Here is a 13821-nt window from a genome sequence, read left to right as displayed (position 1 = left end):
AGCCTTTCTGGGAGGATGCGAGCCTTCCCCATCACAGACCCCATCGGTAAACAGACCTGTAGAAGCTGCTACACTCATGGAGCAGGGAAGGATTTATATGCTGGTGGAGGAGATTTTGCTCCTCCCGCCCCACCAAACATTAGTTCACTATTTGGGAAAATGAATAAAAATTAGGTCTCTGCCCCAGGTCACAGAATGAGAGTCTTCAGAGTCCCCCGAGGCACCCAGAAGACCTAATGCCATGTGCCCACCCTGCTTCTGAAGGAGGATGCAAAATGCAAGGTGAAAGTAGTGCTGAGCAGACTGGGGGCTCAAGGAGGGCTCAGATGCTCTTAAAGAATATCAGAGTCATGGCCTCCTCCCCCAGTCTTGCCTTGTTTGGGTTTATTCTTAATTTGGATGAAGTCATTTAGGTTCTCTTTAAACTACCTTTCAGAGTTCAGGCTTCCATCTCCAGGATCTGATACTGAGTGCCTTGGCGAGTTTCCTAAAACTGAAAGTCCAGCACTGTTCAACTTCCAGCTAAAAGCTTCCATTCTGTTCCATGATTAGCGTCCTACCTTTATTTTCCTAACCTAGTCACCCACCAAAAATACGTTGCACAGCTATTATGTCTATGCATCTGTAATGGGGCAGCACTTGGACCATATTTCTACCTCAACTAACATGCACCTTGAACCCTACAACTCATGGAGACTTTATTTTGATGAAGAGCAGGCTCTAGCCAGTGTCTTGGTGTCTCCGAAGCCTAGAATAGGCGCAGTATCTCCCACAAAGTTAGTCTTACGAAACGCTGCTGAATGGATGAAGTCTGAGCAAGATTTCTGTTTGAGGTACAGCTGGGAAGAAAAGGGGGGCTATAAACAAACAAAAAGGTACTATATGCTTTCCCACTCAGCATCTGTCTCAATCGCCTGCACAGACACAGAGTATTCTACACATAGAGAAATGGAGGATACTCGGTACAGTTCACTCAACTCTCTCTCTCTCTCTCTGCACATATATCTGAAATATGCAGAAATGCAATTTAAGGAAGGGGTAATGGCACCGTTTGTAGTGTTAATCTCCCAGCCTCAGGCTGAGTGGAGAGGAATCCAGGACAGGGGTGGAGAGATAGGAAGGGGGAAGACAGTGGCTCCAACTGCCACTCAGACAGGCTTCCCAGGGAGAGGGTGAAGGCCAGAGAAGATAAGGGGGGTTTCTGAATGCCTTTTCTGTGGAATCCCCCTGCCCCCACTAATCCTCCACCACGCGATCTTGCCGATTCGTTTTCAGACTCAGACCCTAGAAGGATTTCAAAGGGAGACCCCGATGGGGTGGCAAGTTATCCCTGCATCCCTACAAGCTCCCCTTGGTGACCTGCCCAACAAGGCAGGTTGTTCCCCATGAAAGTGAACTCAGGAGAGCAAAGTACTCACAGCCAGAGACCTTCTCACGGGGAAGGGCAAGGCACCGTTGGAATTTTCCACTTTCCCTTGGCTTCTCAGAAATGCCAGGCCACGCACTACCTGACACACACCTGTCCACAGGTGTCCACGCACCAGCAGCTGGAGGGTTCTTTGCTGGAGTGGAAACTCTCAGCAAGCAGCCTCAGCTCTAAATTGCTGGTTTGCTAACAAGCCTTCTAATCCCAACATCTGCTCCCCAGGAACACTTTAAATGACTGTTTATGCTGTTCAGGACATCTAAAAAAAAAAAAAAAAAAAAAAAAAACCTGGCTGCAGTGAAATTTGGATGAAAAGGATTTTCTTTCTCAACAAGATTATATTTTGTCATTGTTTTTATTTTACTCATTAAATTGCCTGTGATACTATTTTTGATTCCCAGAGGCATGTCAAAAGTTTTGCCCGAAACCAACTGATTCATGTAATTATTCCTCCCATTACTGGTGATGATAATCCTGAGGGCTTTAATTTCCAGGCCACCCCATCCACTCATGCTGAACTTCGGATGAAAGGCCCCTAGGGCTGTTCTTACCTGCCCTGGCCCAGGAGGGGGACCTTCTATTGGAATTATTGATCTTCTCCTTACTTCCCAAAAAGCCTTGGGGAAAACAACACACCCTGTATTATTAGTGCCACGGACAAGGCAGTCCCAGGGCATATGGCTTCTGTAGCCTTTGAGCCACAAACCAGTTTGATGTTTCTGTTTCTGTATCTTCCATCTATTACCACTTATTTCATGCTCTCTTCCTACCACCTTCATCTATTTCCAGGCCCCACTTAACTGACCCCTAGGAAGGCACTGGTTCTGCTGCTGTCCTGGCCACAGCCGCAGAAAATGCTAGAAGAGCTCCGAGTGGCCAAGCAGGACAGCTCTGAGACTCCCTCCTCACCCATAGTCCCAGCCCAAAGCCATTTCTCATTCCTTCTCTTTGCATTATTTTAAGTATCCTTACCAGGGGCTCAAACAAATGAATTTTCAGAATTTTACTTAGTATAACACAGCAGCAAATAACTATAGTTGTCATCCAAACAAACAAACAAACAAAAAAAACCCAGGTTGCTGAGAGTGGGGATGATATAAACTCCACTTCCAAGGTATATCAGGGTCCCAGGGTCACTGATTCAGCTCTGTGAAAGCCCACAGCTCTTCCCCATGCAGTACATCCATGGCTAAGGACAGCTAGAAAATGTGGGTGGTCAGAACTCTGGGTGGAAAACACACACCTGACTGCAAACACTTAGTACCAGAAAAGAATCCAAAACATTAGTAATTTTTATATTAATTGCATGTTTAATGATAATATTTTGGATAGTTGGTTAAATGCACGATTAAAACTAATTTCACCTGCTTCTTTTTGCCTTAAGGTGACTAGTAGAAAATTCCCAGTGATGCATGTGACTACCATTATATTTCCAATGGATGTGGCTTTTCAATCTGCTTGTGGGAGCCTTCTCCAGGGCACTTGCTGACTTCCTTGCAACCGCCCGCGACAAAGGTTCTCCATGTCTGTCACCTCCCATATTCCTCCCACTCAATTCTGCTCTTCGGTCTGAGACAGTCACCTCCTCCACAGACAACCAAAGGGCCACGGTGGTCAGAGAGGACCCTCTCTTATGAAGAGGAGGAATGGACTTGCCCCTCACAGCCAACTTCACCATTCAGTCATCTCAGGCCGCATCATGAGAATGATAATATCTCCCTCCATCATGACCCCACATGCAGGTCAGTTCTTTTCCAAAGAAAATGCAGCACCCAGGAGGAGTATTTATTGCTAAACTGGTACAAGCCCCACTTTCCTGAGACGGTCTACACATACTGCCGTATCTACTTGGAAGAATCACATGGAATCACCTTTTCTCTGAAAGATGGAGGTTGTGACTCGCCCCCCACCACAGAGCTGAGGAAAAGAAGTGCTGACTCCAAATAACCAGGTCTCTTGGCTCGAATCCTGTCTAGAGTTCTCTCTGATTCACACTCCTTTGGTGCCTATAAAAGGGGAAAACTGACTTCACATCCTTTCGATGCCTGCAAAGTAGAATCCTCTTACCGTGGCTCTCCCATGGGATAAGGCTTCCCCCACCTCGTAGGAGTTACAATACCTGCAAAGTGATGAAACACAGAAATAACAAGATCTTGGGATGTGTCCACATGACGCTGAACAGCCGGATCCTGACGACATCCCAAGAGTCAGTCATATTATGCCAAGAAGTCTGACGAAGAGATGAAGTGTTTCGACGTTTCATTCGAATGTAGGGGCCTGGTAGAAAGACAGCTATGGACTGACGAGTGGTCTGGTTATCAGAAAAGGCTGTAGGATACTAGATTTACACCAACCACGGATAAGGCAGCGCAGTCCAGGGGGCAGTTCCTGATTGTAGACGACTGAGGAAGTGGACGACAACACCCGAACACGGGTGGCTCCTGATAGCGGACCGTCTCTCTTCCGAGTGGCCAGGAGTGTTATTTCAGGAGCACAGCACAGAGCCAACTCTCTGCTCAGGTCCTGGGGGAGGCTTCAATTGGTCCTACAGGAAGAGCACAGCAAACTAGTCGCAATTCCAGCCGGGCCATGGGCCACGCCAGAGGTCACCGAACACCCCATGCTGAGTGCGAGGGAAGGGCCCAGGGCTCCAGGGACTCTGGACCCCTGTGAGGGAGGACCGTGAGGGGCCATCCACTGGGTCTCTGCCAGGCCTCTGCAACCCTGTGCCTTGGAACCTGGGGCTTGTTGCCTTGCTGTCTATTTTCAGGACCAGAGGCCTGTATCTTCTCCCAAGCAAGTGTTTCAAAGAGGAGTCTCTCATACTATAGTGTGTGGGCAGACGTGCCCTGGGAATGGTGGTTCAAGATGAAGTGGACAAGAATTATAACATGCAGCAAGTTAACTTTAATTTTCCAAAGGCTTGTGAAAAGGGAAGATTTCAGATCTTTTCAAACCTTTATCCCAAGTGGGAAGTTTTTATCTGATTTGATTTTTTTATTAAAGATTTTTTTTTAAATTTATTTGAGAGAGAAAGAATGAGCAGTGGGGAGAGGGAGAAGCAGACTCCCCACTGATTGGGGAGCCTGACGTGGGGCTCAATCTCAGGACCACGGGATCATGATCAGAGCTGAAGGCAGATGCTTAACCAACTGAGCCACCCAGGCACCCCTGGAAGTTTTTATTTTAAATGCTTGAAAGGCCAGAGTTATCTTTGTAAACATAAACTGTGCCTCACTAGGTCACACCAGTAGGACATCTGACCTTCCCATCACTGGCCATGCCACCAAGGGCTCTGGCATTCACCTCCTCTTGTCTCTATGTCCCTCAGCACCGAAAAGTTCAGTTTATACTTATATGTCACGCAAAACAATGATGGATAAGTAAGCCATATGATACAAAACTACATGTATGCTAAAACAAAAATGCTTCATTCTAATTTTCTCTATTGTCAAATTTGAAGTAATTTCCTCCTTTGTCCTTCCCTCCTTTTGTCCCTCCCTCTCCGCCTCCCACTCTATCTTTTTTGCTTCCTTTTTGACTCTGGCCCTTTTTTGCTGGTGCCTTGTGCATCCACTTAGTCTGCTTATTGAAAAATCCGCTTTGGTGTCATCTCCTCAAATAATCACCCACCCCAAAGCTCTAACTTCCTGCATATCTCATCATGGTTTTATCTCCCATGAATGTACCTACAGTGAGAAAATCATCTATTCATATCCCTCACCTCACATGAAAGGACACTCTGTTCATTGGTTTGTCACCTTGATATCTCTAGACGTGGCATGATGGTCTCCTGTTAGCTCTGGTGGCCTCTGGTGGACTTATGGGTACCAATCCATCATCATCTTTAAACAGTAATAAACCAGGGAATGGGATTCTGATCCAGTAGCTCCTTGACCACAGGACTTCCTTTCCTTTCTTTTCTCAGCATCTTGGAGTGTTTCTTCCTACTCCTCCCCCTTTGCCCTGAGCCCATGGCCATCCTCAGGACCAGTAGAAGGGAGGTCAGTGTGAAAGGAAGATGGTTGAGCCTCCACCAATCGCCTTCCCTTCTGCCTTCCCTCAGCCTCAAAGCTGGCACATCACAGCATCTCTTGCCTTCATGTCCTTTTCTCCACAGTGACTGTTCTATAGCTCATACCAGAAAATTTTCTCCTTTTCATGTAAATACAATGGCCAAATTTTCCAGAAAGTTCTAATTTAAAATGTTCTGTTGCCAAGAGCGAACTCCCCTTTAAGAAAATAGGACCGCTTGTCTAGTACAGAAAATAGTGGAAGCCTGTGGTTAGCACCTATAAGAATAATTCTGAATTTGCACTTTTTAGAGTCTAAGTAGATGTCAAGCAGCAAAGGAAGGAGGGAATAACAAAGTTAAGGTGCAGTGACTTCACATTAGACTTCTCATACTTGTTTGTGAATCTTGAAAACATGGCAGGCTTTGATTTAGGAGGAAAGCACAATCTACAACATCGAAGTGGCCTCGACGTAAATAGAGAGGACAGATTCTTTAATGGGAAGCCTCAGAGGAGCAAACACACAGAAGGAAGAGGCAAGACCTTTCGTTTCACTCTTAGTACATTTACGCCTTTGTTGAACAGCTTAGCTACCTGCTAGTGTTCTGGGCACCTTGGGAATGCAAAATGAATAAGGCATCCCTCTTGCCCTCTAGAAGTTCACTGCAGTGAAGCTGGACACGTCTGTATATCATATTCTCTCTCTCTCTCTCCTCTCTCTCTCTCTCTCCTCTCTCTCTCTCTCTCTTTTAAATTTCAAAATAACCAGAAACTTACAGTAATGTTTCAGGTACAATAGGAGGACATTTTTCTTCCATCAGTTTACACTAAGTTGCTGATCTGTTGTCCCATCTGTAATAACCATGTCTTTTATTTTCTCTATTCTGGTGCTTTGACAGCTGAGGTCTTGCTGACCCTGGAGGGACTGGCACTATCAGGGTAGCCCCCTTCCTAAAGATAACAAACAACTTGTCATCAAGCATGCTTTGCAATGCAAACCAACCAAGTCAGAGTCCATACCCACAACTCTTGCACTCTGAGCCACTAAACACCTGCCCCGATCACCCTAAGGCAAGTACCCCCAGACAAGCAAGGTCAGTCCTTATGCCCTAGAGCCCACTGAAATAATTCAAAATAGCTAATTCCACACCTGCCTGCCTTGCTTTGCCTGTTCTTCTCATGGAAACCACAATAAAAGCTCTTGTGGACATTTTCTCGGCTTCCTGAGGAGCTTCCCCTTGTGGGCATGTGTGGTGTGGCGTGCCCCCCACCCTTGGAAACAGTAGCAAACTATTTTTTCAATGGCAGTCATGTCCCGATGTGTTACTGTTACCATGCCTAAATAATAATAAAACCTATTAAACCACAATCATCTGCGAATACTTCACGTATAATTCTTATATAACTACAAACCATCTCTTAAAATTTGGAAATTAACACTGAGAACATTACTACCGTCTAATCTTCAGACTCCTTATGAGTTTTGCCAGTCATCTCAATCATGTCCTTTAGAGCCAAAGGATCCGGACCAGAATCCGACATCACAATTAGTTATCAGACCTCTTTAATATCATTTAGAGCAAAACAATTCCTCTGTCTTCCTTCACTTTCATGACCTCGATCTTTTTGAAGATTACAGGCCAGTTATTTTGTAGGAAGTCCTACAGTTGGACCTATCAGATGTTTGTTGTCATGATTAGACTCAGGTTCCGCATCTTTGATGAAATATTACAGAAGTGATGTTATGTCCTCAGCGTATCTCAGCGGGGGCACGACAGTACCAGTTTGCCTCCTTGCTTTGGTCACTTAATGCAATTGGTGTCCTCCAGGCTTTTCTACTAAACGGTTACTCTTCTTCCTTTTGTAATTAATCATTACATTGGAGGCTTTGGAGGATCTTGTGGAGAAAAAACTTTGAAACTATGTAAATATCCTGTTCCTCATTAAACTTCCAAAGTATCTAGTCGCACAAACTCCTGCTTTCTATTTTACTCAATAGATTATAACTTGTTACATAGAGTCCATTATAATGTGTTACTGTCATTATTTATTTTACATTCAGATTGACCCAAATTTAGTAAGTGTGTGCTTTTAAAAAGTGCCCTCAGTTACCATTTGCCATGCCCCCATAATTTTTAAAGTACTTCTTGGCTTGCTCTCTCAACAAGATGTTCTGGTCTCATCTTGTACTTTTTTTTGTCCTAGCCCAGGAGTTGACCATTTTTCCAAGGAGTCCCATATTTTTTTAGAGGATAATGGTATTTTGAAGTCAAAACCTAGGCACTGGATGTGTTCATTTTTATGGGGATGTTGCTGCTCCTAGGCCTTCTTGGTGAGCAGAGTGAGGCAGCTGGTATGTACATGTAAACATATGTGCAGACACACGCACATTATGTTGATAATTATTTCTCTATCTATATCTCTCTAACATGGGATTCTATCTTTGGAGAAAGATATGATAGGGTGAATGCTGCCAACAGGTTTGGGATCCTGAGAATTCACTTCTTTCCTGGTTTTCGTTTGTTTGTTCATTGGTTGGTTGGTATATTAGTCTGCTTGGGCCACCGTGACAAATGCCACAGATTGGGTGGTTTGTACAACAGCAATTTATTTTCTCACAGTTGTAGATGCTGAAAGTCTGAGATCTAGGTGTCCGCAGGGTTGCTTTCTCCCGAGACCTCTTTCCTTGGCTAGAAGATGGCTACTTTTCCCTGTGTCTTTACAGGATCTTCCCTCTGTGTATGTCTGTGTCCTCACTTCCTCTTCTAAAGACACCCATCATATCAGATGAGAGCCCACCCACATCTTAATTTTAATTTAAATACCTCTTTAAAGATCCTAGCTCCAGGGATCCCTGGGTGGCGCAGCGGTTTGGCGCCTGCCTTTGGCCCAGGGCGCGATCCTGGAGACCCGGGATCGAATCCCACATCAGGCTCCCGGTGCATGGAGCCTGCTTCTCCCTCTGCCTATGTCTCTGCCTCTCTCTCTTTCTCTCTCTGTGACTATCATAAATAAATAAAAATTTAAAAAAAAAAAAAAAAAAGATCCTAGCTCCAATACAGTCACATTCTGAGATACTCAGAGTTTGGGCTTCGGTGCCTGAACTTGGGAGGGAGGGGATACCATTTAGCCTTTAATAGTTAATTTGTCAGAAAAATCAGCATGCAACCTGGCAAAGTTCTCTATGTTCTAAATCTAGAGACATCAATCTTAAGCAAAACGAACAGTAATGAAAACCTGAAAAACAAAACAAAACAAAAATCACAATTTTCCTTCTTCAGTAGAAAACGTCTGTCTAAATTCCAATGGGCTGCATCTGCCCTCAGTTAATGCCCTTTTCTTCTCGGCCCTTCCCAGAGGCTTTTGGGGGCTCTATTCTCCATAATATCTGTAATGCAGTTATATTCATTTTTTAATTTTAATTTTACTTGTAATGTCCTGGGATAAAATGTCCTTTTAGAGTTTGCCAATTAGCTAATTTGTTAAAAAGAGTTTTTAAAGATTGGCCCTCAAGCTAAGTGAAAACAATATCAAGGCACTACTATAGCAACTTTTCTAATTTTTTAGGGTCACCTGGGTGACTCAGTAGGTTAAGCATCTGCTTTCGGCTCAGGTCATGATCCCAGGGTTCTGGGATGGAGCCCCACATCAGGATCACTGCTCCATGAGGAGCCTGCTTCTCCCTCTCCTGTTCCCCCTTGTTTGTGCTCTCTCTCTCTCTGCCAAATAAATAAATAAAATCTTTATTTAAAAAAAGACATTTCTATTTCTCAAAAATTCCATTCTTTTTTTTTTTTAATTTTATTTATTTATGATAGTCACAGAGAGAGAGAGAGAGAGAGGCAGAGACATAGGCAGAGGGAGAAGCAGGCTCCATGCACCAGGAGCCCGATGTGGGATTCGATCCCGGGTCTCCAGGATCACGCCCTGGGCCAAAGGCAGGCGCCAAACCGCTGCGCCACCCAGGGATCCCAAAAATTCCATTCTTTATTTTATAGTATGTTCTGCATTTTTAAATATTTTTTTACTTTGTTTTACATCACTTCTACATTTAACCAAAAGATCCACTCTTTTTTCTTAACATCTACACTGGATTAGAACAGAAACAGATTTCTTCTCTGCTTATTTCCATCTTACTTTTTTACAAATTAGTATTCATTAATCTGAAACGTGCCAGCAACCTCAAAGTCAACCAGAATGTGATTTTTTAGAAAAAAAAAATTCATCCTATAATGAATTTAAAACTTAATTTTATGGTTAACCACATGGTCTGTTCCTTTTCTTTCCTAGTCTCTTTTTTTCCTTTATGTGGCATGATGTTTGAAAATGACCAGAGAATATTCTCTGGCACTTGGGTTTGTTTTCTAACCAGGCAGCATTTGGAGCACAAAGTATTAAATAAATGTGGCCAAGGGGGCTGATTGTCTTGAGTGGTCTCCACACCCACATGCATTTTATGCTGCATAACACAAGTGTGTTATCTGATCCTCTGGCCAACAGTAATTTATATTTGTCACGAGGGATTTCTACAAAGCTTCCCTGCATCCGGCTCCATTGAACAAGCTCAGGGAGGACTAGTGTGCAGTGTCAGGACTCAGGCAGCAGAGCCAGTCTCCACCACCTTCCAGCTAAGCCATTTGGGGCAAGACTCTTGATCTTGCCCAGAGTCAGTTTCCTCTGCTGTAAAATGGGACAGTCGCCGCTGTGGGTAGAGCTCCTAGCTCAACAAGAATGATGTGGAACAAATGTGAGAACTGAAAAGAGTCAATGTGTGCAAAATCCTCAACAGTGCTCATTAGCCCAGGAGAAGAATCAAGAAAAAAGGCAGTAGGAAAAGAGAAATAAATGGTAGGTTCAATCATTTCTATTGGCAGAGCTGTAAGATGAAGGATTAAGAAATTGGTATGGAAAAGCCTAAGTCAAAACTGGGAGGAACTGCAACTCATTTTCTCTAGATAAACCGTCCTGTGTCTTTATATTGATATAGTGGATTACACGTCACACTTTTCTTTGATTCCGTTTTGCGCTCTGGAAGGACATCCAGGCTTCAGACTCAGCTCTTCAGACGCACTTGGGATTCCTCCTGAATCTGCTCGCCCCCCCACCCCCGCATGCTCTCCACCCACCCCTGCAAGCTCTACCCACCCCCCATGCTCTCCACCCCACCCCCCATGCTCTCCACCCATCTCCACCCCCACATGCTCTCCCTCCACCCCACCCCCACATGCTGTCCCCCCAGGCTCCCCCCCCACCCCTCCCACCCCTGCATGCTCTCCCCCACCCCCACCTGCTCTCCTACCCTTTACCGGCGACTGGGATCTGAGTCACGTTGCAAGGTTTCCCCCGCACAGTCTGGAGGCCTTCATCCCTTGGCTCTGAATTAGGCAGAGCAGACAGAGTTGGGAAGGTCGAAAACAGAACAGTTCCTCTTTCAATAACTTAATAAAGCGTTCCTTGCATTTCCCCGAAATTTCTTCTTCCTCTTCTACCTCTTCTCCTTCTGTTTTGACCCCATGTATGGAGAATTTCCCATGAGCCAAGCTGTGCTAAAGCCTTTTCGAGTGGAGTCTCAGGGACCTTGTAGTCTTCCCATTTCAAAAATCAGGAACGGAAGTTTCGTGAGTTGAAAGGTTCCCAAGCTTGAATTGTGGCTGAGGGATAACCGAGCCCGGCCCGCGTGCCTCCGGAGCGTCCGTGTCCACCCGCCTTCCCCGGCCTTCCCCGCCTTCCCAGGCCCGCCTCAGACCCAACCCCTCAGTCCGCAGTAATTCCCAAAGCAGCTCTATGTCTGCTTCCCAGCAATCGTCGGGGGCTCCACGGCCACTAAACCAGGTCAAGACAGAGCCACCAGACCCCAACCACCCCATCTCCTTTATCTTCCAAACTTCCCTCAACTCCTCCCCAAGGCTGACTCACATTTCAAAATTCCTTCCCCAGATGTGACAATCCACACACACACACATGCATGTGTCTGCACGCATGCAAACGTATACACAACACACATAACACACTATACACACACATCCCTATGTACTCACACTCCTACATAAATATACACAGACACCCTTACAACACAGTTCTCCATACACGTCCTTACCCACACACTCCTGAGCACAAACACGTATCCTACACACATAAATGTCTTTACACATACTCGCACCCTGCACACTCATCTAGGGACATGCATACCTCTATACACACACTCTCCTGCATACACACACCCTTACAAAAATACAGATACCATTTCCATACATACACCCCTACATACATACTCTATATACACACCTATACTTGTAAGCCCATGTATACCCGACACACACGTGTTCGTTCGGCCACTATCTGAATATGGATGAAAAGCAGAAGAAACTAGGGCTACATGTTATCATTTTACATTCCCAATGATGGGACTAAGGGAAATTTTCTCTCTTTGTTAAACTTTTTTTAAGTGTTATTTGGCAATTAATGTATACTGAGAGGAAAAAAGATCATTTCAGGTAATATAGTCAAGATGTTTTTATGCAGAGGACTTTAGGCCACCTAAATATGATGGTGTAAATAACTCCATTTTAAAAAAGAAGAAGACACCTTGGTGTGTTTTCATTTTTATTTGCTCTATAAAAGATTATGGAATTGATTTATTTTTATTTAAAATTTTATTTTGGGGCACCTGGGTGGATTAGTCCCTTAAGCGTCCAACTGTTGATTTTAGCTCAGGTCATGATCTCAGGGTCCTGGGATCCAGCCCCATATTGGACTCCAAGCTTAGCACAGAGTTTGCTTGTCCCTCTCCTCTATTCTCCTTCCCCTCAAATAAATGAATAAATAAAATCTTTTAAAATTTTGTTTTATTTTATTTTATTATTTATTATTATTTTTAAATTTAAATTCTAGTTAGTTGACATACATTTCAGCATTGGTTTCAGGAGGAGAGTTCAGTGGTTCACCGTTTACATATTAACACCCAGTGCTCATCATCACAAATACCCTCCTTAATGCCCATCACTCATCAATCCCATTTCCCCGCCCACCTCCCCTCCAGCAACCCCCAGTTTCTTCTCTATAGTTAAGGGTCGCCCATAATTTGTTTACCTCTCTCTCTCTCTTTTCCCACCTTCTTGAATGTTCATCCGTTTTGTTTCTTAAATTACACATATGAGTGAAATCATGTGGTATGTATCTTTCTCTGATTGACTTATTTCGCTTAGGGTAAAGCTCTCTAGTTCCATTCATGTCCTTGCAAATGGCAAGTTTTCATTCTTTTTGTTGGCTGAGTAGTACATGGAATTTGTTCTGCTTCATTACAGCGAGAAAGTGTTGGCCATTCCTTATGTGAATCTGTTCTTCTTATTTGATTACTGGTGAGTTTCTGCAATAGGTCACTTTTGTCTTATTCCAGGGCTAAGAAGTTTTTTAGTAGAGCAAGTGCTATCCTAGCTTTGCAAAAATGATGCTAAAACACATTCCATCAAGAGATATCTTCCTTACCATTTACTATCACCCACTGAGATAGAACTACTGGAGCTTCTGAGAGTTCAGATAGAAGGCTTCACTTCATTCTATTTATACATTCTGGGTTCTCATCAACTACACATCTGATATTAAATTTCTTTCATTTTTAAAAGAACTAGAGCAGATTCTTTTCTGTTAGGACAAATATACTTCCTTAACCTCAAATCTATGTGTTAATATTTAGGAGGAGAAAAGTACTGTGCACAATAAAACCATTTCCGATGTGTCAAGTTTTATAGTGAGTCATGGGTCTGTCTAACCAGATAAAATGTAACAGGACATCCTGTAGGCACCATGCAGTTTTTCCAATGCTTCTAAATTTTTCTTTTCTTTTCTTTCTTTATTATTGTTTTATTTATTTTGTCTCCACATGAGACACAAAGGCAACTCAATTTTAACCAGATACTAAAACATGTTACAATGATAGTTGCAACTGTGTACAAAAAGAAAGAATTGTGAACATAGCATGGAAGGACTATTATGTTTGATAACATCTCTGCAAAATAGATTTTTCTTTTAGAGCACAAATCCCCTCTTGATTGATATTTATTCATTTGTACTTTTTCTACCCTTACTTCCACTCTTGCCGTGTGTGCTTGGTATTGGCTTTTTGTTTGTTTGGTTGGGGTTTTTGTTTTTTTTTTTCCTTGCTTTTACTGGGAAATAAGGGACTTCTCTGAAAGACTAACGGAGATATCATTTTGTTTTGGCAATGTGCCATTTTATACAGAGTTCCCACATCTATTTGGAAATGATTTTACATTTCTTCCCAGTGGAAAGGTGACAGAACCATTCGATCGAGTGTTAGATAGCCGACTGTGGGCCACCAATGAAAATGATTGAGGATCCATCAGAATAGAATAAAAGTCAGCT

At 43.6% G+C, this 13821-nt stretch overlaps 1 long non-coding RNA gene across 1 annotated transcript; it reads right to left on the bottom strand.

Moving 5' to 3' along the window:
* Positions 1–2716: 2716 nt before the first annotated feature.
* On the bottom strand, positions 2717–11294 carry LOC144300245 (uncharacterized). Its single transcript, XR_013366834.1, has 2 exons — positions 10739–11294; positions 2717–3971 (listed from the first exon to the last, which is right to left on the bottom strand). It is a non-coding gene; the product is annotated as an uncharacterized LOC144300245 (long non-coding RNA).
* Positions 11295–13821: the final 2527 nt, after the last annotated feature.

Source organism: Canis aureus, chromosome 28, assembly GCF_053574225.1.
Source record: "Canis aureus isolate CA01 chromosome 28, VMU_Caureus_v.1.0, whole genome shotgun sequence".
NCBI classification, from domain to species: Eukaryota; Metazoa; Chordata; class Mammalia; order Carnivora; family Canidae; genus Canis; species Canis aureus.
The sequence above is the reverse complement of the archived record's forward strand: the minus strand, read 5'-3'. Positions and strand labels throughout refer to the sequence as shown.